The sequence below is a fragment of the Falco punctatus genome, assembly GCF_963210335.1.
Source record: "Falco punctatus genome assembly, chromosome: 4".
NCBI classification, from domain to species: domain Eukaryota; kingdom Metazoa; phylum Chordata; class Aves; order Falconiformes; family Falconidae; genus Falco; species Falco punctatus.
The window spans coordinates 22,344,914-22,372,518 of NC_137583.1; the positions used below are offsets into that span (position 1 = coordinate 22,344,914).

Here is a 27,605-nt window from a genome sequence, read left to right on the forward strand (position 1 = left end):
TGAGTTATCTACAGCTTCTTGGCACCTGCTGGAGGAAGGAGAGGAAGCTTTATGGATGTCTGAAGCACATTATTAATAGCATAACAATATGGAAGCTGCAAGCACAGCAGATTCCCTGTAGCTATTTTTAATGCCATGCTCTTGTTTTTTTAGGCATCCCTTTCACTGTCTGAAAAAAAGCCAAACTTGTTTTGCTTATTAACAGCAAAATCACACAGTGAAATTACAGTAACCTTCAGCCGCCTCAAGTCTTACCTGATGCGCAGTATCAGCTAGCTGCTTGTGAAAAGCCAGCACCTCAACACATGAGAAGAAGGACAAAGGGGCTCCACAACATCTCTCAACTGCACCAGGGGGCCAGACACCCCTCAGCACCCAGCTGAGGATGATGAATTGTAACTCACCGCAGCTGTGGGTGTGCTGGGCTGGGCCACAGAGCCGCCCTGGGCTACAGCCCTACAGGTGTGGGCAGGTCTGTCCGTCTGCAGCCTGAGCAGCACCAACCCGTTGCTTGATATGGGCCAGATGGGCGAAGTAAAGATCCAGCCCAGCTCTCAGATCCCTTAGGGTGTCAGGCTAAAAACCACACCTCCAGGACTGCAACTGGAGTGCCTGGGAAGAAACCTCACAGGCATCATAAACGTAGATGCCAGCAGGACCATTTTTACAAATTGTATTTAAACATACCTAGGCTTCCTACCACCTAAGAAACATTTGGCAACAGTCAGAAAGAAAGCTACTTTTCACAAGAAACATGGCTATCAAAAAACCCCTGAGAATCCTGCGTGTCTGACTTGCTCAGGGATGCTGTGAAGCTCCCAGGCGAAGTCACCCCCGTGTCCCTGCCGCACATGAGCGGTTTCCCTGCGCAGCCAAAGAAGAGGCAGCGTTAGCGGCAGAAGAGGATGCCAACTGCCCAGCCGATGGGCGTTCACCCTGCAAAGCTGTGTCACAGAAAATGAGACATGTTCCAGAAACAAATGCAAATGCATAATCCTTTTTACTACGTGACTGGCTGCGATGCCAGCTGCCAGATATAACGTTGCCCACATAGTCTCTGGGCACACAAACGGAGAAGATGCAAGCAGCGCCGAGCATCAGCCTCCCTGCAGACACAGGCATCTCCCCTGCCCCGTGTAGGGGGAAAGCCCTGGCAACTCCCAGCTTGCCAGGGACTTGGGGGGCAGGAGGTGGGTCTGGTTCTTCAGGAACAGGGACACTGCCCTGGGCTGAAGAAGAGCATGAGCTGGGTCAGACTTAAAACAAACAGCTGGGCTTTAATTCCATGCTAAAAAGGACACCCTAGCGCCCACAGGCACGTTGCGTTCAACGCAATCACAACTGCCTTCACTGGATCAATACTTTTAAGACTCAATGCGGCATCAGGATTTCTCCAGGTATGGAAGTCTGCCCGTGGGGATTACAGGGTAATCCCCACCACATTCACGTTGATGACAGTCTTACTCATGATGGAGGAGTGCTTAATGACACGTTACAGTATCATTTCTTGAAAAACTTCGAAGCATCAAATATCCCATTCTGAATTGCACAGCAAGAGGTATGAGCCTTTATTTACCTTCGAAAAGGAAGGACAATTTTTAATGGGCTGGTAATCTTTAAATCCTTTTTTTTAAAGGACAGAATATAGGAGATGTTTTGCCGCTTTATAATAATCACTGGTATTAACAATTACATAAAGGATAGTGATGTAAAATACATGATTTCCCATGATAATTTCCTTTGAAGCAGAACTTGGGATATGAACTCAGCTCTGCTCGAGCACTGGCAGCGGTACTTTTATTTAAGTACTTTTAATTAAGCGCAGTGCTACGTCAGGCTCGGTGACAGGCAGCGCAGGGCAGGCCTGGTGCCAGCCCACCCACAACGAGCTGCACGGGCCTTGGGCAGTGGGAGCAAGCTGTTGTGGAGGAAGCCACAGTACTTCGGGAGGAGTCACCGGAAAGTTATTAGAGTGCAAGTTTTAGATCCTAAAATAAGAATATCGAAAAGGTTCTTCTGGATTAAACCAGTGGCCCGTCCAGCAGAGTGTTCTGCCTTCAGTGGTGACAACAGAAGAGGCTATTTAAGGACAGCACTGAGCCAGGACCTTTGTTATCATCCACACGTGACACAGAAACCAACCTTCAAGGTCATTAAAACATAAACCCACCTCTCCGAAAAAAAAAAAGATGGTAAAAGTATTTTGCTTTGAACCAAACCAAACTGGCTTGGGATAAAGTAAACGAATGAAAATCAGTGTTTCTTGGGTTAAAAAAAAAAGCATTTAACTTAAAAGGTGCTTTAAAAGAGCGAGGGCACCCTGCCCCGGCACCCTGCCTGTGCTTCACCCCAGGCACTGCCCCAGCACCACCCCTGCAGCACTGACCCACAGCAGCGATACCGCCCCGGCTGCAGCACTGCCGCACTCGCAGCTCTCCCACCCATGCACTCCAAAACAAACAGAGAACTGGAGAAAGTGTGGAAATCTGGCCCGAGGTTGCCACTGCAGCCCAGAGACAGCATCTTCCAGGTGAGGACAGAAAAGCTTGCAATGCGGGCAGCCTGGCTCTGTGGGGAGAGGACAAGAGGTCTCCATTACCAAAGACGGTGTTTTCCTGGAGAAAATGCTGAAGGAAGGAGCAACAGGAAACAATATCTGAAGATGCTGTAAGATGGATAAACTGAATGCAAAAATAAAGCATAAATACTTGCCAATGCTAGTAATTAGCAAATCTTTGGAAAAGATCTTCCCTTTGGAAAGAAGAGCATTGTCCATCATTTGCAGACTCCAGATGAAAGGCGGATGCCTTCACTTAGGATTTGTTTAAGTCAAATAAAAGCTACTGCAGTCAGTTCAAGGGCAGGAGGCTGAACTGCATAGCCTGGGACACAGGCGAGGTCAGAACAGATGGCCAGATGGTCCTGTCCAGCCTCAGGCTCTATGAACTGTGTGTGTAAACCCACTTTTCATGTTTGGTTACAAGTGGAAGAGGACGGATATGCCATTCAGTTATTTGATATTCCTGAAGACACAGATATTGAAGGAAAATTTGTAAAACCCTATTATAACTCAGCAAAGAGACACAGGGTCAAGGAAGCAACACAGGAATGCAATAAAATAGACTAAGAATTAAATTACTGAAAGCAATTTCTGCTTCTCAAGAACTGATGTAATGACAAAATCATAGGCATGCACCAATATTACACAGAAGCTAAAGACTCTGATAATACATCTTCATCTTTAATTTCTCTTAGATTTACTAATCTGAATGAGGAAATTCTTGGAATTTGGCCCAGAATTTCAAGCCAAGAAAACCTGAGGCTGCAGAGACCAGCGGCTCTCAGCTGTGAACTGTGCATCCTCGAGGAGACGTGGAGCAATCGCAGGAGGTCAGGAAACATGAGATCCCCCCCTGAAATTCCTTCTAGCCTTTGTTCTCATACTTCTCCTGTTTCCTCCCTCTTCCTTCACCCCTCATTTCCTGCACCCAACTCCTCTGCTCAAACAAATGCAAAGCCCGCCATTACTGTGAGGCCCTGAGGATGAGCAGGAGTGAAGTTGCAGCACCAGCAAGCCATGGGGGCAGTGGGCAGAAGGACATTCCTGGGGGAGCTTGGCAGGCTTGAACTGCAGCGACCTTGGGCTTGGCTTAAGGCTCCACTTCAGAAAGGGGCAATGCCAGCAGGATTATCACCCAGCCAGACAAGGCTCCCAGGGCTAGGATGTCTTCCAGAAGGAGAAAACGTATAGGGTGAACTCAAAAGAGAAAACAGATTTAAAATTGGGTTTGAGGTTTCAAAAAGAGAGTGGACTAGCTTGTTTTATTGGGCAATATCTGAAAGCCTGCAGGGTTGTAGGGCTAAAATATGTGCTGCTACCATCCTTGACAAATGGTTCATATTTCCTTCTGAGTTGAGTTTATGCCAACAGTTCAGGTACCATAGAGTTAGGCTTCAAAACAAAGAGCTGAAAAAAATGGTTTCCTGGTGGTTCCTTGAAGACCTATAAAACGTGGGCCAAGATTCACCCATGAATCAAGTTCCTGAGCACTTTGTTCCTCTGAAAATTCATCTAACATATGCACCAAACCTGGGCTTAAAAACAGCTGAGGGAGCCATCGCTATCATTTGATAACTAACTATGAGCCTTTTATCCCCAGCAGGGATTTAGAGGATCAAGAGTTAAATGGGTTCCCGAGGATGCTAGTCTGAACCCTAACCCAAACCCTAACCTTAGCCCTAACAATAGCTCAGTGATTTACAGCTCACATAAAATCCAGTATAAGCCTTCTGTCTTTAGGGACACAAGATTTAATCTTAACTGAAGGCTTTCCATGGTCGGCCAAAAACCTGGTTTCTAAGCCTGGAGCTGTGATGATTGTACTGTCCCTAACACAGCCACACCACAGTACTGAGCATCACCCGCTCGCCCACGTGGGTATCATCCTTCGTCCTCTGTCGCCAAACCCACATCCAAAATCCTCTATCTCCGGCCATGTGATTTCCCAACCAGAGGTCTGGTCCCCACTGAGCTGCAGGATTCCCTTACAGCAGAGGTTTACCCGTCAGCAGTCGGTGGGATGCAGCCCTGGCTGTGCCCCACAGCCCTGCCAGGGCTGGCTGGGAGCTGGAGGCATCCAGCTCCTCCTGGTACCCCCCAGCCCCCTCCACCACTGCCACCGCTGCCCGGTGAGCCCCGTGTCCCCAACTGACTGAAGACCTTCCTCTGGACAGCCCAGCTTAGCCCAGCTCTGTGGTCCTCGAGGAACAGAGCTGCTTCCCTGCTCCCCACCTCCTGAGCCCTGACTCCCACTGACCGGAGCACTAATCCTGACCCACAGCCGTGTCAGAACTGGCTACTGGCAGCCCTTCCTCAGTTAATCCCTGTGGCCCTGGAAAGAAGCAGTAATAAACATTACCCATCTATATGTGATCTTTTCCAAAAGAAATGTGTACGAATTCACAGAGCACTCTTCCAACAAATGTTTTCTGTGCCTTTGTGGTATTTTTATAACCTGCATCTCAAGTGCATTTCTAGTGCATCATCCCATATATAACGAAGAAATACCAGACAAGGATATAACACTGCAACAGATGCTTCTACTACCCAAATGAATAATTTCAACATTAATTCAAAAATCTTTGAAGCAGTCATGAGACAACATGCAGAGTCTTATCAGCCAAGCGAAGAGAAATTTAATGTATGCAGGTGAAAGCTTTTTTTTCTTTTTTTTCATGAGCACAACATACTAAACTGAGTTTTTGTAGGTCTAATATACAGTTGGTATTTCTTATTACAGGTGTGGTGGATACTGTGTCACACTTAGGTTTTGGTATCTGAAGCTAATTCATGTAAAAGTCATTAGATTTGGTGCCCTAACTAAATTAATCTGAGTTCAAATAATAAAATCTTTTTAATCAAATGCTGAAAGATAAATAGGTAATCAAGCATTAGAACTAACGAAACTCATAGAGAATCCAAACCATGAAGGATGGAGCCCTTGCAGCCAGCCTGGTGGCTTACGGAGTTGCTCCCCTGGCTTCTCCTGAAATCTCTTAGCCAACACGTTCAGGAAGCCCAGGACTGATCTCTTTCCAGCAGTTTGCTTCCACCCCACTCAAGTTTTCAGGGAGATTATCACACTAAAATTTCATTTAAGTCATCCCCTTTTCATTCTCCAGATCAGATAAAAAGCCTAGACAGAGATTTGGGATACACATGTGCTCCTTCCCCAAAGGATGCCTTTTTTGCCTCTCCTTACCATCTTTCCCCAGCCAAGTACAAAACTATCATTAACTGCCCATTATCCCAGCACAAAGTCAGGGGAAAATTACTGTCGGGTCCTTCAACGGGCTCGTGTTAGGTTCCAGGAAGAAAGGATTTCATTAAAACCAAAAGGATGGACAAAGGCGACGCTCTGCCACAGCACAGCCCTTCCATCACCATCCCCGCTGCATCCCCGCTCAATGCCAAGCAAAGTAACCCAGCAGACAACGGCCCTGAGGAATCATCCCAGCACCAGGGAAGAGCACGAGGCACAAGGATACTCCCTGCCCTTGGTATTTTGATGAGGGACCAGAATTACAAAGAAGCTTTTGATTATTGGCTGCTGTCAATCAACGACAGACACAATTATAATGATACCAATGATAGCATGTGGTTACCAATAAAAACTACAAGGATTGATTTTTACATACTAGTGCAGCAATAAATATAATATGGACGTCATATTCAAGGATACCTTATTACCTAGCTGGTCTACGCAGCAGTAAAACATGAAATTGCACTGAAACAGAAAAGCAATCTCCATGGATCTTCTCCTTCCCCACAAAATCCTAGTTCAGCATTGATTTTTTCATGTTGAACAAACATATTGTGAGGCTGAAATAAGATAGGTGGATTCATTCTGAGCTTTTTTCTCCTAAAAAAAAATATTCTAGAAACAAGGTGAAAGCACCCTATCATTACAGACCCAGGACCAAGCAAGCTGGATCACCTGCTGGAGTGTCACCCATCCACCATGCGGGTCCCTCCTACTTTCCCCCACACCAGCCGCACCAGCGTGCTGCAGGCAGCAGCTCGGTTACTCCGTCTCTGACAGGGCAGCAAGTTTCAACAGAGGCATGAACTGGAATTGGAGAACCTGACGGTTTTTTTTCTGGTGTCCCCTTTAAGCCATGACATGAGTGTGAAGACGTGGTTTCACTCAGCCCCTGTGGCCTCCCCTCTCCCTCCCACCACACCGTCATCACGGCACAGGCAACGGCCATTTGGCACCATGGGACCACGAGCTGGGTGAAGAAAGGGGCGCTGGGTTTCTCCCACAAAATCCTGAGCAGACGATGCAATACGGCATTTGACAGCACCTTTACACTGTTCTGCTGCCAGCAGCGAGAATGTGCTGCCTGATGTACCCCCACGGCCCGTGTCCGCGCGGGGAGCAGGGTAGACCATGCATGCCTGTGCAAAGTCACTCCTTGGTGACTATAAAATGTACTCGGGTCCAGCTTACTGCTCTGCTCCCATTTTGCTTTCACACTGCCCAGATGCCAGCGGTTACCGAAGGAAGAAGACGGGGGAGAGTGAAGCCCAAAGAGTCACAGCCAGCCTCCGAGCGCTGCGGCTCCAGATGCTGTACGTCTTCCACCAGCCAGAAGCAATCACTGACTAATTTCAGTGAGATAGGTCCCCAGGCTTTTTTTATTATTTTTTATACTCCAGTGAGTAAATTCATCAGGAAAAAGAAGCAAACCCTAGAAGGCACCACACATTTCTAACCTGAGGAGTGAAAAACCTTGAGCGCTGTGAAGGCTGTAATACAACCACTGGGAAAAGGGTGCGGGGATGCAGCGCAGAGGAGCTGGTGGCCGGGAGCAGCCCTAATGTCACTGAAGGCTCTATGGGAAATTGGCCGGATTTCAACCAATGTTTACCTAATTTTGCAGTTTCAATTACTGTGAATTCTAGAGCAAGGCAAAGCCCTCGTTATTATTCATCCACAAACATATCTCCAGCTCGCTGATATACTGCACTTACAGTTGAACCAACAAAACCAGCTGGGCAGGAAGCACTGCCAGAGCTCTGCTCTCGCTGCCCCAGCTAGGTTTCAACCACTGACCATGACAGGAATGATTCCATCCCACTACAAAGCCCCCGCACCATCCCATCACCCCACCTATCTTAAAGTAAAGGCTCCAGCAGCAGCATCTTCCGCACACTCTGGGGGTGCAGAGCAGCCTGTGGGCGCAGGTGGGGATTGGGGATTCTGTCTCTCCACAACAAGCAAAGTGCAGCCAGGCCAGGCATTGCAATATGCCACTGCAGCATCCCCCTTCACCACCACAGACAGGCTCTATTTTAAGTAGAGCAAACCTTTCTTTTGCCATTGAACTGGAGTTTTCACACGTCTCTTGTAAACGTGCCAAAAATAAGAGCATAAATTATTAATTTCCTCTACATGCATTTTGTTCCTAGTTACCTTTCCAACTATTTGACTGCTGCAAAAAGTTAAAAAAGAAAAAAAAAAAAAAGAAAAGGAAAAAGCATCTCTAAAGGTTAAAACTTTGAGCCAATTTCAATTTCAACATAACGTCAGAGTAGTGTATGTTTCATTCATTCCTCCTGGTGACATTTCAAGCTTTGTTACAAATCAATCAGCAATTCCAAAAGCATTTGGACAATCAGGAAACTATACTGGATACAAATCCTACAACATCTATTATTCTTGCTATTTCACTCATTTTGATGAAAAACATTTCAAAGGTTACTTTAAAAGAAGCAAAGATGTATCTGAAATTTCAGGACAGATAAAGGATTTATGTGCAATGTTTCAACAGCAGAATAAACTTTAGCAGTATACATGGGATTGTTTTTATAATTAATTTGGTCTAAAAGGATAGAGCTTATAGTCAACCTGGTAAAAGATACATTTAATGCTATATAACACTACTCAGTATGATGTAGAAATACTGGGTAATATGTAAACTAGACAAAAGTCATAAAAGATTTAAGGTGGTCATTCTGGAAGCTTCCTTTAATATGTTATTTATCACCCAAAGCCACGATGCTCTGTTGAGGCGAGTTAAAAACCCAAAGGGCTACTGTTTTGATGGAAGGCAGCTGCTTTGATTTGAGTACCAGGAGAACTGTACCTCTGCCTCATGACCCATGCTGACACCCAGCCCGTACATCCTGGGTGTTGTAACTTCAAAGTGATGGATCAAGTGGTGAAGACAACTAACTGGGGCCAACTGGTTCCTGTCCCATGAGCAGGTACCTGGCCAGCCCCGCCACCTTCTGGGCTGCTGCAGCCTAGACAGCATCGTCCTCTACAAGGTCCCAGAAGGTGAGAAGAAGTGGGGGTGTTTCTCAGACATTTATGTTGTCCTCCCCAGAGGCTCAGCAGCTGCATCACTTCTCCAGACACGAGGAAGATGAAAGCAGCAAGCACAGACCCGCCCTCTGCCTACGCAGGGCAGCACCGCAATGTCCTCAGGATGGGGCACTGATGGCACAGTCACCCTTGGGTTCCTGCTACAAACCCCAATGTTCACCTCCAAGAGCTCAGTCTTGTTTGAGAACAGATGGGGTTTGTATTCCAATCCATTCAGTCTTGCACTTTATATTAATCAAGGACATCTTTCCTGAGGCATGTAAATGCTGTGAAGGGTGTATGTGAGTTAAATGAGTACACACTGCCTCCCCAACCTTCTTGCAGGGCCAGAGGAGAGCAGCAATTTTTAAGGGTGATACTGAAGATATTTTTCTTCTAGCCAAGTGTGCTCGCTAGTTTATTTTAGTGCCCAAGGAAGGAGTACTTCAGCTTCTGATAGCGCTGTTGATAGCCCCAGAAGTATTGTGTTAAGAGTGCTCCTCTTGAAATAAAACACTGACATCTGTTTTATCTTCCCAGCGCAATGAGGAGCAGTGGCAGGCGTCCTGTGGGATGGGACGCAGGGAAGGGCAGTCTAGCACATGGGTTGCCCTCAGCTTGAAGCCAAATAATGCATCAGAGAGGAATGGTCGCTTTGGCTGTCATCGTTAACCTAGGCTCTGCAAAAGCACATTACGTGCAGGTGTCAGGCCAGCGCTGCCCCTCTTCCTCCCAGTGCCTCAGCCCTTATCTCCTGTGGCAGACCCACAGGCATCCCCTGCCCTTGCTGCCCCCTCTCACCAGCCCACGCTGCTGCAAAAGCAAATACTCTGCAACCTGAATGGAGGCTGAGCCTAAGCCCCCATGGGCAGACAGGGAATAGTTGCAGATAAATGGTTATCTTGGTTTGCACACACCATGCTGCCCTGGCTTTTTAATCAGAGACCATTATTGCTCTTCTTTGTTTGGGAAACTCACAGGGATCAAGTATCAGTCAAGCTCAGTGAGAAAACTGTGCTGGGGAGATGACAAGAGGAAGAAAGAAACCCTCAAAACTGCACACTGCCAGCCCGGCCACGCAGCACTTGCTGCCATGTACCCATCATGTACCCACCACGTACCTGCCACACACCCATCATATACCAATCAATCAGGTACCCACCACATAACCACCGTGTACCCACCACACATCCCCAACGCCGCGTGGGCACAGAGAGCTGCTCTGCAGCCAGGCTGATGCTGGGTGGGCAGAGCAAACCCAACAGTCCTGCAGAGTGGACAAGCCCTCCCAAACGGACATACCTCCTTGATTTTCACCGCTTCAAGGCAAGCAGGAATCAATGCTCAGTTCCTGGGGGCACCCTGTGCCCAGACTGACCAGCCGTGCACGGAGGTGCCACATGGTGGGTAACTGACAGCTCGCAGCTTGTCACGCCCAGTTACCATTATTCCAAACGATGAGAAAAATATGCACCTCTGAGCACCTCTGAGTAACGTTGTTCTCTATCTGGGCTCACGCAGTGTCTGGGGAGCACAGGGGAGGTTTCGCAGGAGAGCATTTCCCACGAACATCAAGCAACCCTTTCTTATTTTCCATTTGCCACCATTCTTCCCAACCCCGGCTGCACATAAAGCTTTCCTCAGCCCTCAGATGATGATTGATAATGAAGCATAAAGTGACACAAGATCATACATAATGATGCTTTAAGTTGGAAAATGGGAAAGCTATGCTTGTATTATTTTTCATGGCCTTCCTTGCCCTACGGCAGCTCCTTCAACCACTGCCCCGTGAATGGTTTTAAAAAATGGCATCAGAAGGGAAGGCAGGTAGATATTACTGTGGAAATCGAAAAAATCCAAAGCTCTAAGCTTTCTTTAACCTCTCTGAATGTATGCTCTCATTTCCTAAGCTGTCTTTTCCCCTTATTCAAACTCAACATGAGAAAGAAATTCAGAGTTCAGGCAGGGAAGCTCTCATTAATTTTCTTGGTGATACCAGACCATTTTGAATTGGTATGATGTTAATATGCGATGAATTTGACATTTAAATGGTTTTGTAAATATATCTTTTAGAAGAAATGTAAGATTATATTCCTTAAAGAACCTATATGGTCCTTAAGGAAACCATAAATGCTTTTAATCAGGGTACGAATGTTAAAGCCACCACCCTCACTTCATTTGCCTAATTACATACCTCCCTAAAATTCTCTTTATAGTTTTAACTGCATATGATAATTTCTTCCTATCCTTTCCTAAAAATGCTGTTAATTGTCCTTATGTGATGTTAATCAGCTGCAGCATCCAAGCCCAGCCTAATTTGTAGCAATCGTTTACTTATCTCAGAGAGGTGTTAATACTGCTACATTGAGAATTTAAGATGAAATTCAAATTTTTAATGTAAATTAAGCTACAAGGCAGAGATGAAAAAGCTCAGTAATTGTTAAAAGCTCATTTTAGAAATACCCAATACCTGAATTCAGCTATTTGAAATTTAGATTCAGTGACATCATACATTCGGTTAAATGAGATGTGAAACAAATCTCACATATATATTTTGAACACTCTGATTTCATTTGCAACAAATAAGGAAAGGAAGCGAGGGTCTCTGCTCCCGTAAGAAGCTGGCTCTTCACCCAACAATGAGAAGAGCAGAAACAGGGCTCCAGCTTTCCGAGGAAGCATCTCTTCCAGAAAATAACCCAGCACTCTTCTGACAGGGCAAGGGCAAGGTACGGGCACGTGTGCGAGCAGCTCCACCACCACAACCGGTAACAGCCGTTCATGGTGTGGAATTAAGTGGATTCTTACTCTCTGCTAGGAGTGAACCCAAATTTAAAAACTCTGCACAAATGCCTCCAGCAAGCTCCTTCTTTGTCTTTATGGCTTCATCAGAGCTATTTCTGTTCCAGGATGTTATGTACATAATAATTTTTTTATTATGCAGGAAACAGCTTATTTGATCAATTTGCCCTATTTTTTCTGTTCATAAATTTAGGGAGACGTTTATCATTTTCCTGAGATTACTAGAAATTACCTGCCAGATATAATTGCAGTAAATAAAACTCGCTCAGGAGCTCAGGCTTGTATGGCTCAAAACAAATGCCTGCAATTACTGCATTTGTGGAGCATGAGCTCCAGAGAGGTAAGAGCGCAGTGGAGGAGATTAGTCCAGGATCTTCAAAGGCACCTAAGGGCTGCAAGCGCCTCTGTCCGCTGGGAGCTGACTACCAAATTCCCTAAGGCCACTCTGATAAATGCTGCCTTACTTTACCCTGTTCTGTCCTGGAGAAAAAGCAGTGGCTGTGATGCACAGGGGGTCTCAGCTGGCCTCTGCCTCCCCCCTGCAGGTCCCAGGCTGCTGGGGGCAGCAGGGGTGTCACTCCCCAGGGCTCTGTCAAGTGCTCGCCAGTCGGTTACTTACAGCAATGATATTTTCCCTTACATTTACTATTTTCTCTAATAGCTTGAACTGTCTTTGTCACGTCGTTAAATTGGGCACATTCTCCCGAAAGCGGGATGCCTCTTCTACCTGGTGACAGTTCTGTCTCAGATAGGCTTGAAAAATACTCAAGGCGTGCATAAAACATCTTGCGAGCTGACCTGCAGCACTGTGGGGCAGGGGCTGCGATGCACAGCCGGCATCGGCACAGCAGCCAGAAATCAGGGGAGGGTCTGTAGCTGACAAGAGCCAGGCAGTGGCAGGGACCGGACCTGTAAAAGTGAGGCTATAGGGGATAAGTGGAGAAAGCCGGGACCCCCTGCTCGGGCGATGGGAAGCGTGCCCCGGCTCCCTGCCCACCCAGACCCTGGAGCGACCATGCAGGCAGAGCACATGGAAGACAGAAATAAAGCCAGAAAGCTCGTGTGCCATTTTCCCAGTTATTCTGTGAACCATTGCAATAAGGCATTAATTATTAACAAGTTATTTAAAATAAGGGCTATATGAGTGTGCAAACCCATAGTTTCTATATAGTAATAAGCAGCAGTGAAAATCCATCTTTTCTAGTTAATAAACACGTCCAAACTCCTCACTCCAGCCTGTTTCTGTATTTGTTTTGCAGCACAATTTTAACACAGCAGAGGGAAATACTGAAGGGGACCACACACAGGCAGCACGGCAGTGCAGGCACTTAGGGGTGTGTTAGAGCTGCCCTCCACCACCAGCCCTGTGTACAACTCCCTGCGATGAACCTGCCTCACAGTAACCTACACCGTGATGCCAGGAATTGCAGAGCATCCCATCTGTGGGATGTGACAGTGGCTGTGGCAGTGTGAATGTCCCGTGGGGAGGGGAGGCGTGCCCAGCCAGCACCGGAGGAGCACTGGACCTGCCACTGTCAGAGGGAGCTACCCAGGGCACCGCAACTGATGGCTTCGGTGCCAGGCAAACAACGAAGACACAGCAAATGGGTTTCCTTTTGGTGCTGCTTATTGTACCTGTGTTAGCAATAAGCAGGTTCCATGTCTTTTTTGCAGCTCTCTCACTGCTTGGATTATCTCCTTAGATATTGTGCCCCATTTCAAAGAAATTCTTTACTGTAAGGTTGATGAGACACTGGCCCAGGCTGCCCAGAGCAGCTGTGGGTGCCCCATCCCTGGCAGTGCTCAGGGCCAGGCTGGACGGGGCTGGGAGCCACCTGGTCCGGTGGAAGGTGTCCCTGCCCACACAGGGCATTGGAAGTAGGGGATCTTTAAGGTCCCTTCCCACCCAAATGGTTCTGTGGTTCGATGATCCTACATCCTGGATCAGAAAGCCCCACTCCCAGGCAGCCAGACACACACGCAGCTGCCTTCACCTGCAGAAACACCGAAGCGCCTGGCGCTGTTACAGCAGGACCACGGCTTGACACCCAATAACATGATCCTATACAGCAAATGGTAATTCACTGGGGGAAAAATTAACACGGGATTACTTGATTATCAGACTTCACTTTCCCTTAGGACCATGAGACCAACTATTGTGCATGGAGGCAGGAATGGATAACAATGAATCTTCTCTTATTAAGGAGAAGCTTTATTTTGAAAACGTGCCCCTGCATTTACCTCAACGCTGTAAAGTAAAATGCACACAAAAAGGATGGCAATTTCCTACAAGTCATGGTCTGCAATTAAAAAAAATAATAATCCCCTTTAGAGTTATTTCTAATAAATACTGCTTTTATATGCTGAACAGAATGACTGGGAAATACTGCATGTACTTTATTAGCTTCCTAAAGCAAAAGCCTCAATATATATCCCACAGCAAGACACGTATCTGAGGTTACATATCCCTGCACTAAGATCGCAATAATCCTTTTTGCATTAAAAAATAATAAGCTTTATCTCATTTGCAGATTCTTAAGAGCACAGAATCCTATGGTCACTTGGCAATATGAATGCACATCTCATAAATAGTAAATGAAAACAGAGCTCTCTTACCTTCCCACAGAAGCAGGACTGAAAGCTGGGTAGTCCCACAGGGAAATACATTTCTTTCAGGAAGCCTTCATTTCAGAACAGCTAAAAATCCTGCCCATATAGGCTTGTCTAGGGGGAAGAGAGAGGTTTAAACTGGACATTTAAAATGTTTGTTTCACTGCTCCCATCTTGATAAATCTCTCTACAAATGTAATCCTTTCTTACAATGGAGAAGTGCCAGAGTTCCTGGTAAAACCCAAATCAGTCACTTTTATGGGGAACCTGCACAAACGCCTGTTTCACTGAAGAACAAATTTGGGAAACATCTACAGTCAAATATAATATAGCAGCTCACTGAAACGGGTGCCTAAAGGCAGCTGCAACCACAGAAATGAGATCTGTAACACAAGGCTTTGCCAAAAAAGTAGTCCTCTCTGTCTTCCCCTTTTCTTCCTAATACACTTGTTCATTTTCTTTTGTAATAAAACCTCCACAGAACATGGAGTCCCTCATTATGGATGTGTGTGTTCTGCCAAAGCTGTGGTCCAAGGATGAGGTTATTGCAATAATGTGCCCAAGACATCAAGAATAAATCTAATATTTGATTTTTTAAAAATATCTCACAACTTTAAAGAAAGGTCTTCAGAATTTAATAGATATGAAACCAATTAGATTTTATAGGAGCAGGGTCTATAGGAGCTGCTCGTACAGCCATCTTAACATTCCTTAGCAAGAGAGATAATGCTCTATTAAGTTTTATTCAACGCTTAAAAAATCCACAGGAAAGCCAGCCTTTTCACTTGTATTTTCCTATTCTACTGGATTGCACCTTGGCCTGTGCTCCAGCACCCCTCATGGGTGGGAGGTCTCAGGAGGCTGCCGGTGTCCTCGCCTGAGTTTCCACAACGAAGGCACAGGGCTGCGGTGCGGCACGGGGCCAGGTTTGGATGAGCACACGAGAACCTGATGTGTGGGCACTCGACGCCCCTCCCCAGGGCGATGGGCCGTCACCCCGGTGCAGCACGGCATATAAACACAGAGGTTTGCTGGGGCCAGCAGCCGCCTCTTCTGGGCTGACACGATTTCCATGGGGAAGCGATGGACAGCCAGCCAGCCCAGGGGGAGGAAGCTCTGCTCATCCATCACCACCAGCATTAACAGCATGTTCCCACAGTACCATCTTAGAGCTAAAAAAACACCCGTATTTTGAAGACTAGCAGGGCTGGGTGATGAACCAGTCCTGCAATTTTGGGTGCAACTCTCAGCCCTGCCACAAACTACTTAGCTGAAGCTGGACAAATACATGCTCTGCTCCGGAGTGTTTGCTTCAACAAAACCAAGGCAATACCGCAGCCTCTGCCTCTAATGTGCGTGGTGGGATGCTGCAATGCTAATGACCAAGTCACTGATGGAGCGCAAACTGTCTCTATCCCTTCAAATTAAAAAAATAGAAACTGAGATAAAGCGTTAAGACCTGCAGCAGCTGGAGGGGCTGTAGGAAGCTGCAGGAGTGCCACCCGGCCAGGGGGCAGAGGGAGAGCCGGGGCCCGTCGCAGCAAGCTGCGGCTCAGAGGGTCCTGCTGCTCCAGGTTTGGGCATCGCAGCTCTCCAGCTCTGCTCTTTGCATTTACTCCTGGAACACTTACCGAACAAAGCAGCATATTCTCCTTGATTTACTCCACCTTATGTAAAAATACCTTTTAAAAGTAGCAGTTGTTTTTACAGAATACTTGTATTTATTTAGTAAAATAATTGGAGAACTGCTCAGAGGTTAGGTACAAAGTAATTTCCTAAGGCAGATGTTTTTCAAGTCAGATGAGAACAGCCTGAGAACCTGTCACTCTCCCACAATTCCTACTGAATGTCAGGGACAGCAGAAAAACAGACCATTGTTTTAAATTATTATGGCTGAAAGAACCCATATTTTTGTTGTCAAAATCTTAAAATGACTTTACGTTGATGCTCCATATGTTCTCTTGCCCTAGATTAAAAGATCACATATATTCTACCTTCTCCATTTGGGGTTGCATCCTATAGCCGGTGTCTTGGGAGGGCCACACTCCAGCCTGCGAGCAGCCCCAGAGCTGCTCCACATCACGCTGTGTTCCAACGGCCAGAAAGGCAGGAGGAGGTTCAGAAGGCTTTGCTCCTCCGTGGTTAACAACCCAGGGAGGAGGTTGTGTGCGCATTAAATAGCTACAATTTGCAGCCCTGAACTGCGTAAATAAATAGCAACAGCCTTGTTTTGCCCCAGAGGAGCGGTGGCAGGAGGGATGTGTGGCTGCACGTGTGGGTGCCCTTCCAGACAGACCTAAGGGGTGCCGGGGGGGTGCCATGGACCTGGCTGTCCCAGTGCCCTGCAGCAGCCAGATGGACCCGAGGGGTGCCGGGGGGGTGCCAAGGACCCAGCTGTCCCACCACACAGGTGAGATACGGGGTCGAGCAAAGCTCGGACCTTGTGGTGCTTCTGCAGAGCAGACAGCGCGATTCCTGATTCCAACAGGAATTCAATTATGCTTCAGCCTGTCGGAAAATCCTACCAGTCCCTTTTACTTCCTTGCGAGAGCAGGAGAGAAACACGCGATTTTTGATCTTGACAACAGTTCGAAGGATCGGGGGTGCCGCTGATTACATCCTAAAGCCATGACAAAGCGGTGGGTGCAAAGGTTCTGTCCTTGCTCGGTATCGGCCTGGCGGGCTGGCCTGACATCGGTATGATTTACTTTAGGAGATGATTTACTTTAGGAGAACACTGTTGCAGTTATTACTCACGCAAATCTTTCATAGATAGCACTGCACTCTGTGCAAGTTCATCTCCAAATGTTCCCTTTCAAAATGCACACACAAGATACATGTTAAAACATTCCTATGAAATATTTCCCCTTTCCCAAACACTAGGCACATCACATCTTGCTTTCACTGCAGCTACCATAAGCCCTTCTTGTGCACTTTAACTAAATCCATTCTCACCCTTGTAGTACAAATAATCTCAAACAGTGCCATGATCAGCCAACTTCCAGGGCTCCCCGACCTTTCAGCCTAAGAGGATGTAGCTCAGCTGATTACATTTGTACTACAGACAGGAGGATGCTTTAATGTGAAGATGAAGGAAGCAACCATGCACCTGAAAATTTCTAGATGCCCTCCAGACATTCGAGCTCAATTCTACTGTCTAAGCATGTTCTGAGTGTTGATGCAGGAAAAACAATGCAAAAGAAATAAAATTAAAGGCTTGAGGTCAGGTGCTATATAACACGCAGTACACAGCTCATTTCTATACCCGGGCAGGCACTTGGGTGGTCCCCACTCTTCCTAAACTAGTCCAGTTAAACTTTTCTGCCTAACTCTAATTAGAAGATCAGACATTGATACCAAGACAGCACATATAACGAGGTTAGCCCGAAGAGGTATAATACTCGGTGGAGTATTGGGAAGTTATTTTTATTTATGTAGGACACATAGCACTAACATTGACACTTACAATGTGTTTGGAGTATTATACAAACAGAAGGATTTTTGCCTGCTTAGCATTACATATTATGCATCTGTCCTACACTGTGCCAGCTTTCCCTGCCACTGGATTTTCACAGTGGTAGGAAATATCAGGGATAAAGGGATTAAAAAGCAATGATTTTCGGTAAAGCCTTACAGGACATGTCTGCTATGATCTCAGCTTACTTGCCTCATCTACACCAGTAAAACACCATCGTAGTAGACAGATTTTTGGATTAAATACAGATAAGTGTGTAAAATAAATATTTTGCTTATAGCTTCTACACACTTTAAAATACTCTCTGTGATTATAATAGCTTCTGAAGGCTCTTTCTGACGGGGTGATTTGCAGTTCAGAAGTCAAAATCAGGGACCTCCTCTGGCTTCGGTGCAATCTAAAGGTCACGACTGAAGTATGGTGTTTAGCAATTCCAAATAATTGCATCCAGACTTCAAATGTGCCATGCTTTGTCACAGATGCCACTTAAGGTCAAACTGAATTAAAATTATATTTGTCTTAGTATTAATAGAGCTACAGTTCAGGTTAAGCCATGCAAAATACAGTTCTCAGGCGACTCTCTGTGCTTCCTCGCAGTCTGCAGGGACTACAACCACCACAGGCAAGAGAGGGAAATTCAAAGTTCACGAATCCTCATTTTGCAGTAGAGGAACAGTTTAACCACTCAGCTGAGGCTGTGCTCATGTCTGTAACAGACCCAGCAATTGAACCAACACCTCCTGAATCCTAACTTCCTAACTCTCCAGGAAAAATGCATCTTCTTCTGTGTTCATCCTTTTTCCTGTTACCAAACCCAGGAGCCTGAGGCATCAGACGCTGCCCTGCCTGAGCACGAGGCAGCTACGTGCGCCCCTTGGTGCAGCACCCATCGCTGCGCTCCCCTCAGCACCAGGCACAGCCCCAGCGGGCTGACAAGGGAGCAACTCTCCGCTGTGGAGATGCAGCAGCACAGTAACAGCAACGGGCAGCGACCACCTGCCCAGGGGCAGCAGAAATGCTGTTACTGGCCTTTTTATACCTTACATACCTTTCAGACCTATATGCCTTTCCTGTGCATCTTTTTGCTAGTAGTAGTGATGCAGCCACTGCACCTTTGCCAGCATCATCTCAGGAACATTCTTTTCATTTTGACATGCAAGGCTGAAACATTAACTGATCTCTGCAGGCACCTCAGCATCATGGTCTGGCTTTAGGGAAGCTGAATCTCCAGGATTTAGTTAGGTTAGTCAACATATGCTCAACACAAAACAACGCAGCATCTTTATTTCTACCTGTCTTTCTCCTCTCCTTTTGTCATGAAGAACATACAGCTTTACGCCATGCTGGTAATCAAGTCTTTTAACATTAAAAACATATGACATTTGAATTTAAGATTATTTCTATTAAAAATAGAAGTATCACTGTACCTGCTATAAAAGAATGCTGCCCAGCCCCCCCGTACACACACACACAAGATCATAACTCATTAAAACAGCGTATCGGTCTCCAAATTGCCGTTCTATCAGTTGGCCGTGAGTACAGTATTTTTGTTGCGGATCACTGATTCACTGAGTAAAATGCAGCCTGTAATTTACAGCAGCTTCAGATCCTTCCCCACACGTGGGAAGGATAGAGCGACCTGCTTTACCTTCACGCTTCCCAAGCAGACCAAGCACTCACTCTTACTAAAAAGTGCCAGACAGACGCGTGCAACTTCTTCCTTCAGGATGCGAAGGTGGCGCCGGGTTCGGTCTCCCCCGGCAGCTTGCAGAGCCCCACTCCTCCCACGGCTCCATCCCCTGGGCACCACATGTCGGCTCGCCCCTGCCCAGGGCACCAGTGTGGGCACCAGCCACAAATAACTGCATGCTGCTAAACAGAAACCTCTGTCTTAGAGCTAGATGGAGAGCAATAAACGATGGTCTCGGTCTTCAGGGTTTTTTTAAATGTGCCACTATATAGTAAACATACAATCAAGATCTTGTATCACTACCCACTTGCAAGTCAAAGGGTTCCCCTACAGTTTACATACTACAGAGTATTTTCATTTATTTCATACAGAATCAGGAACAAAAAAACCAAACTGCAATAGTAGAGATGCTATTTTCAGATGTCAATACACAGAAATATTGAGGAAAAAAGGTCTCGGTTCTGGCCAAGTAACATCCCATTGGGGATTCCTCTCTAACAGAGAAGGTCTTTAGATCTACAGATGTCAGCTCAATACCTCATCAGGTCCATGAATTTCAAAGTTAATTTCACACTAAGAAGATCTTCAACAGACTAGCCACAAGAAAAAATACACTTTAAAAGAAATACTGAATTCTTTGACATGGCCAAAATGTTCTCAGTAGAGAACTAGGGGTGGAGAAAAGTGGGAAAGGAGATGGTTTTTAAGTGGGATGTACTGAAAGCAGCAGCTAAACTAAGTGGGAAGAAATATTTCATTATTTCATTTGGTATGGCAAACAGCTCTGAAATCGGCCCAGATGTTATTTCTGCTACGGTGGTGCTGCAGACAGGCCTGGCAAACCCAAGTCGGTGGCATTAATGGGAGCTGGAACGCGCACGGGGGCTGCATGTCTCCTCGCCCTCAGGCTGCAACTCAGCAACTCGGTTGCAGTAACTGGAGCCAAAGAGCAGCATCACCCCATGAGTACTTACAGGATGGTTCGTACCGCTAGTCCTTGAATGGCTCAGCTACTGGGCCGGGGTTCGAACACAGCATCTCTTCTGTCCCATGCCCTGAGCTGGGTCACTGCCACTCACCCTTTAGAAACAGGTCCCCTGCCCTGGCAGCAGCGGAGCTGTGCCTGGAACACCGGCAAGGTGCTCCTCTTCCGCACCCAACCCCACTGCGTGCCACGTCCGAGGCAGCCCTTCACTTGGGTATTTCTGCAGAGTGCGTAATAGGTTGCTCTGTGCAAGTCCTTTTGTAAGAATTTTATTATCCTGGTAAAGGAAAACTGCATCTCAAACATGCCTGAGACTGCATAAAATGAACCGTCAACCTATTCAGGTCCTTGAGACAATGGGACTCCAGCTTTTCTCCCAGAGACAGAAACAACTACTTCATGTCCTGTCCATGAGGAGCTGCAAATGCAACTCTTAAACCCAAGTTAAGCCTACCTCTCTGAGACCTGCACGCTCAGCCCTGTCTGTACATGACCTCTACACCAGAAGAGCTGAGAGCTGTGAGCTGTGGGTTTCTGACTGACTGAAGGCAGCGCATCAGTTCTTGTATCACCAGATGCAAAGAAATATTTTCATGGATGTTTATCCATTAGCACATGACGGCAATCCAGCAGGCAGGAGTTTCATGCACTTTTACTCTTGGAGTAAATAAAAATTATATGCTTGCAATGAAACTCTACAATTGCCTTCAAGGCGCTGTGGCTTTCTAAGAAGCTTCGGGGGGTTCCTAGCAAAATGATGAAATGAGATTAGAGTCCCTCCTCATGAAACATTCACGCGACAGATCATTTGGGAAAAGATACATCAACCAAAAGAAAAAGCTTCACAATTAATAATATATAAGAGAAGTGAGATGGAATAGTGTGTGAAGTGACTGACCTGCTTTAAAAACACTGCATGGCATCATTTTAGCTCCTTATTATAGAATTCCCTACATAAAGACATCCAGATGTTCTCATCTGCCTACACATAGACGATTGTCAATAAAAGGAAGGGTGAACCACAATAATCCTCGCCACTGAAGAGCTGGTTTATTTCTCATGAAAAAAAATCCCACGCAATTCCAATCAGCAGGTAGAAGGATCCCTCCAGGTCAAAACAAAGACTTAAATTCTCGGGTTTTGTGTAGCAGCACCATGGTGACTGGTGCAATTGCTGTTCACATCGAGCTGCTTTTTGTAGCCCATATACACGTGATCACATCCACACTTTTGCACCTGCAATCACTTACACCATTTGTGCATGCAATTATTATATCTGCATGCATAATTGGGAATACATTATGCAAATAACCAGTTATTGATGTAATTGGTCATTGGCTTACACAGTTACTCGCTGGTAATTTGCATGTGCAGTGCTGGTACCTTTCTGAATAAATCCAGCACAGTCATGCAATTTTGAAAATAAATGCACAGCATCTGAAACACCGGGTGAAAAGAAAACCTAGCAGTGCTTCATCTGGGTAACAAAAAGTGTCATCTAGCCAAGAAACCTGTTGGCACAAAACACAACCTGTAATACTTCTTTCTCTAAAATACCTCTTTCTCTACTTAATTCACAAATAAGACTTCGTCAATAATTGTACTTCTCTTCCAAAAATTCCAGCTAACTGCTGCCTGCATTTACAGATTTACTTCAGTCTTCTATCAATTACGAGCTATTACTGTTGGGACACAGGCAACAGATTTTCACCTGGCCAGTAGCAAGTCTCTTTTCTTTTTGGTGGTGCCCCTTCTACCAGTCATTCCCATTTGATATCACTTCCCTGTTTATACATTTTTATAGAAAGGCGCATTAGAATCTCACAGCATAGTTCAGGGTCATGGATTATGCATACACTCAGGACGTTAAGCAGCTTAATGGTAGGAATGCCTGCTTCAGAGAAGAAAGGTGCTGACATGCATGACAGGTCATGGAGAGCTGTATTGTTTTATTATTATCCAGTGTAAGTTATTTAGACCTTTTTAAAGGTTTAAAAGCCTGGACCCCAAAACGCAGGCACTGCACAGACACAAAGCAGCAAACAGGTCTGTGCCCCAGAGCTGCCGGTGCAGAGAGGGACGGTATGGGGCAGGAACTGGGGGAGCGAACACGGCAATGGCAGCAAACATCAGGCTTGTTTCACACCACCTTTGGAGACGGAGATGAACCAGGGAAGCAGCTGAATGCAAAGAGAACTGAGGCATAAGGGGACGAAGCCAGAGGGCATGAAAGGAGAGAGGATGAGAACAAAGAGGCAATCAGAAAGGACAATGTTCAGCCCAAATACTGGGAAATCTCATTTTTTTCCTGGGAGCTTCTTTTTTATTGGGCCACTTGAGCAGGAGTGTTTGGGAGAGCACTCGGTTCTCCCTGAATACTGCTGACAGGAACGTATTTGCGGAAATTGTACCTCAAGCAGTTCATGGGAGAAAACACAGAGAGGAAAATCTGCTCCCCTTCTCTGTCAGTGTAAACCTTCCCCTTAGTCCAAGAGGTCCTGCATCAGCTGCTGCTGGAGCTGTGTCTGCCTTACAGAGACCAGGCTGGGGGGAAAAACAACTACTGCTACTCTTTACTGCACGAAAATACTCATTTGTAGTCTGCAGGAATGAGAGATACTTTAATTTCCATCTCAACGTTATTCTCGTTCCCAACATTTTAATGTTGTGAAAACTGCCTAGAAACGAAGACACCAGCTTCAGATTGTAAAATTTTAATGCTTACTATATTTTGCCTCCTTTTTGTTCGCATGTAGGTTTTAGGTCCATCAGGTTTATGCCTTTCAAGCTTTTCTACACAATCAGAAGGAATGAAACCTTTTTCTTTTTATTTTTTTAAAATGAAGCTGGCATTTGCTTAGTATCATTCTAGAAACTTGAATTTTAAGAGATGAATACCAGTCAGCATCCCTACAAAACCGTTAAGTTTAGCAGCAGTCCGAAAACACTGACCCCATCAGGCAGCCTGAGGAGGTGGTCAGTGCATCTGGGAGTTAATTAGTTACACTAATTAACTCCAACCAGCCTCACAGCCAGGTAAGCATGTGCTGCAGATGAAGTGTGCATGCTTCAGGACTGCACAGCCCCCTACAGCCTCTGCAAATCCTGCCTGGCTTCCCTATGGGAGGCGAAGTGTCCCAGCTGCACTGCAAGAAAAACCCTGAAGGTCGAGGATGGGGAACGGGATTTAACCACTGATGAACAACCCCTGTAACGAGACAAACTGCACAGGGCCAAAGACTGGAGCATAGCACGTGGCTTGTGTGGTGCTGGGGTAATTGTACCTGATACTCTCCTTGTCCCAGATGCTCTCCCAAACCAGGCAGTTCAGTGGATGTTTTGCTTTGGCCAACGTCTGGGCACAGCTGTACATCCCCAGCGCCACAGGGCTGCTCGCTGCTGGGTTGCACCTCTGCTCCCTGGCTGCATCTGGCATCCCACAGCCAAGTGCCAGGAGAGGTGCCAGTGGGGAACAGGGTCCGGATGCTCTGCCCAGCTCCGTGCAGGACGGATGCTCCACACAGAGCCAGGGGACCATTGGCCACGGCACAACCATAACGGCTGCTCAGCACTTTAAATCCACCTACAGAACTTGTCTCGCTTGGAAAAAAATGAGGATTTCAGAGACCGTAAATCTCTCAAACATAATTCCCCCTCACCTTCTCATGACACTAACCCCCACCTCCTCTCCCTCACTCACTGCAGCCACTGTCAGCCACCCCAGGGCTCAACCTGCAGCTGCACCACAGACCCCTGCCTCTGCCCCTGCCCCCAAACTGCATCTCCTTGAGTCCGTGCTTGCACAGGGCACTTCAGCAACCCCAGCCCTCCGGTCCCCCCAGCAGGGACACCCCGAACCTCCTGGCCAGCAAAGGACGGTTTCCCTTCTGTGGTCCTGCCATGTTTTGGGAGCTTGGCAAGCAGCGCTGGCACCGCTGCAGCTGCTGGGGCTGATGTGTGTGGGGCCACGCAGGCAGGGAGGGCTGGCAGCCTGGCAGCTGCCACTCCATGCACGCCAGCCACAGCCAGGGCTGCGCTGCCCAGGCCATGCCCACTGCTCCCCATCGCTCCCCAGGCCGTGCCCACCGCTCCCCATCGCTGCCCAGGCCGTGCCCACTGCTCCCCATTGCTCCCCGGCTGTGCCCACCGCTCCCCACCACTCCCCGGGTGCAACAGCCCCATCCCTGCCCCACGGGGGGAGGCAGCGTGGGTAATGCTCGCCCCGAAAGGGGCCATGCAGGCACCGCTCAGCAACCGCCAAGTGCAAGCAGGCAGTGACCAGTCCTGCTTACGTTGGGGCTCAGGAGGTGTGAGCTCGGTTTGGAAGCTTATTTGTGATCGTTTCACAAGTTCCTGATGAATCTTGGCAGAGAGGGGCCTGTTGTGCACGTAATTTAAAATAGTGAAAGCCTGGAATAGAGACAACATCGCCCGCAATGACAGACAAGTGTTTAGCTGCTCACGAAAATTAAATACAGAAAACACTTTCCCCCTAGCAAGCCTCACGTACCTACAGCTCTCTTCTGCTGCTGTACGTATACAGGACGGGATCAGCAGCTCTCCTAATACACCCAGAAAAGCCTCATGACCAACGACATTGTTAGTGTGTGTGAAAAATAAAGCACAGGCAGTTCCCTCAAAACGCTCGTGCCTGCTAAAGGACCATGAGGGACCCAGCTGCGTGGGGGCTGCCCATCCTCCCTCTTGGTGGGGCAGAAGTCATTTCTGCAGAGAGGTGCAGGGTGATTGCACGTAACTGGGACTATGCGAGAGGATGGATCTGCTCCACCAAGAAAGTGAAAATAAATTCCCTGTCCTGAAACAGAGAAGAACTGAAGCCATTAAAAACACAGTGGATTTTCCAAGAAGCATCCACTATTGCATTACTTCCACATCAGAAATAAGTAATAGATGGGAAAAGTAACATCTGGACTGATGAGAGCAGACTATGTGGAAGGAAAAGCGGCTTTTTGGAAGACATTGATGAGTTCTTTCCAAAAATTCAATTTCCTTAAATATGAAAAACTTCACTTTTAATGTTACCCAAATGACCTTTTAGGCTTTCAGAAAAAAATTCATTGCCTCAGGAGGAAATTGGATGCATTAACTAAAAATCGTATTTGCTACATATTTAACTTACTGTTAACTCGTATTAAGGGTCTTTCTCACTAAAAATTGTTAAACCAATTTTTCAGATCATTTCCTGACAAGTTATCGCTTCGGTGGTACATGCCAGGAGCTCAGCCTGCCTTGGAGAGCTGCACCTTTCATCCAGGCTGTGCTCAGCAAACTGTCTGTGCGACTGCAACGGCTTCGTGCAGGGCATGAGGGAGGGAATGACCCCAGGCACGCGCAGGCTGCTTGGCAGTGGAAGCATTAGGGGTGCCTGTTGAGGGATGCAGGATTCCTGTTACCCTGTGTCAACAAAGGGCACAAGAGACGAGGCAGCACAGCACCCTCCGGCGAACAATGTCAACAATGAAAAAACACGAAATAAAGATGTAAAGGTAGGCAGAAAAGCTGACTTTTATACCATGGCCAAAACTTCAGCCGGCCTTTGGTGTCGAGCCAGCCAGAGACTCCTTGCTAACACAGACTGATCGTTCTTAAGATCTGACGTGAGGCTTCAGACAGAGGATACGTCCTTGGAGCGCCCTTGTCTCTGGGCATAGGGCACTGCACCACCACACCTGGGGAAGCCCCCGAAGGCAGCACCGGAGGCTTTATGCTGGGGGGGGACAGCACCCCAACAGCCGGCGGCAGACCCCCCAGCACACGGGGAACTTGGCCAGCCGAGTGTAAGGACCGAGGTCAGGACGAGAAAACGTAGGGAAACGCACAAGTCAGTAACTCCAAACTAAGATAACTGGAAAAAAGAGATGAGAAGGAAAACTGTGAGTGAGGGGGAAGCTGAACACATCCCAGGGCTTACACAGACAACTTTAAATCCTTGAATTTCAGGGTCAAATGACTCTTAGGGCTGAAGTCATAGCCTATTTATCTCCCAGCTAATTCATCAAGCTCTCATGCAAGCAGCCATCGAGGACATGCAGATGTAATCTCAGTGAGTAATGCTGCTTTACTTATCTACGTAGGAAAATTTACCCTACACGTGCCTCAACAGGTAGTGCCTGGTGCTGGGCCTCGGGGCACAGGGAGATCGTAGCACGTGGTGACCATCACACTGCCCTGCCTCCATGGCCAGAGCTTTGCCTCTCTGCAGAGAACAAAAAATCAAATATTTTTACATTCTGGAAGGCAACTACAACACACGCTACTTTGGCACTACACCTAGATCCTTTCCATCACTTTTGATGAAGCCTGTAAACCATTTAGAAACAGGATTCCAAGGGCAAGCGGCAGTGCTTCCCGGCAGGTCTGTGCTCTCCTTTAGGGTACAGCATTAATTATAAGGATGGGGATGGTTTTCTTCATTCACTCAGCCCTTGTGGTACATGTGTCGGGGATGCTGCCCCTTCCGGAGCACGTGAATGACTTTCAATAGGCAGTGGGAATGAGGGGGCGAGGGGGATGTGCGGGCAATTTCTTCTTGGAGCTGTTAACTCTGAAACCTAATGGTGGAGCTCACCCGTCAGGCTGGGGGCGGAGCGGGGGGGGGGGGCGGAGCGTGAAGGGGAGGGGTCCTGCCCCGCCCCGCCCCTCCCCGCTCCGCCCTCCCACGCCCCGCCCCTCGCAGATGGTGCCGGGGCAGCCAATGGGAGCGCAGCCCATCAGCTGACCGGCAGCGCCTACCCAGGTGCGCGCTGGCGGCGGCTCAGAGCGGGCGGTGGGCACCGGGCACTGGCACCGCAGCCTCCCGCCGCCGCTGCCCGCCCCTTAGCGGAGCAAGAGGAGGAAGAGGAAGGGCTCCATCCCTACCCCGTTCTCTAAGGCACCGCCAGCCCGCCCGCGGGGGGAAGCAGCAGCCCATGTGCCGCCCCCCGTAGCCCCCGGGGAGCGGCCGCCGGTAAGTGCCTCCGCCGAGCTCTCCAGGGAGGGAGCCGGATTTGCGGGACCCTCGCGGGGCGTTCCGCACCCCACCACCACCCCCCGGGGGGGGCGGCCCGGCGAGAGGAAAGTTTGCGGTGGCGGCCGTGCCCCCGGGGGAGCCGCTGCCCCCCCGGGCCGCTGCCGGGACGGTCGCGGCGGGGTTCCCCGCCCGGCGGCGAT

The 27,605-nt window shown here is 47.6% G+C and overlaps 1 protein-coding gene across 3 annotated transcripts in view; it reads left to right on the forward strand.

Annotated features, from left to right (window-relative positions):
- Nucleotides 1-344: 344 nt before the first annotated feature.
- Nucleotides 345-27,605, forward strand: part of LRRN1 (leucine rich repeat neuronal 1) — a 51,501-nt gene continuing 24,240 nt past the window's right edge. For all 3 annotated transcript variants that reach the window (XR_013927677.1, XR_013927678.1, XM_080384705.1), the window contains exon 1: nucleotides 345-27,402. The gene's annotated coding sequence lies outside the window, so the exon portion shown is untranslated. The remainder of the gene's footprint in view (nucleotides 27,403-27,605) is intronic.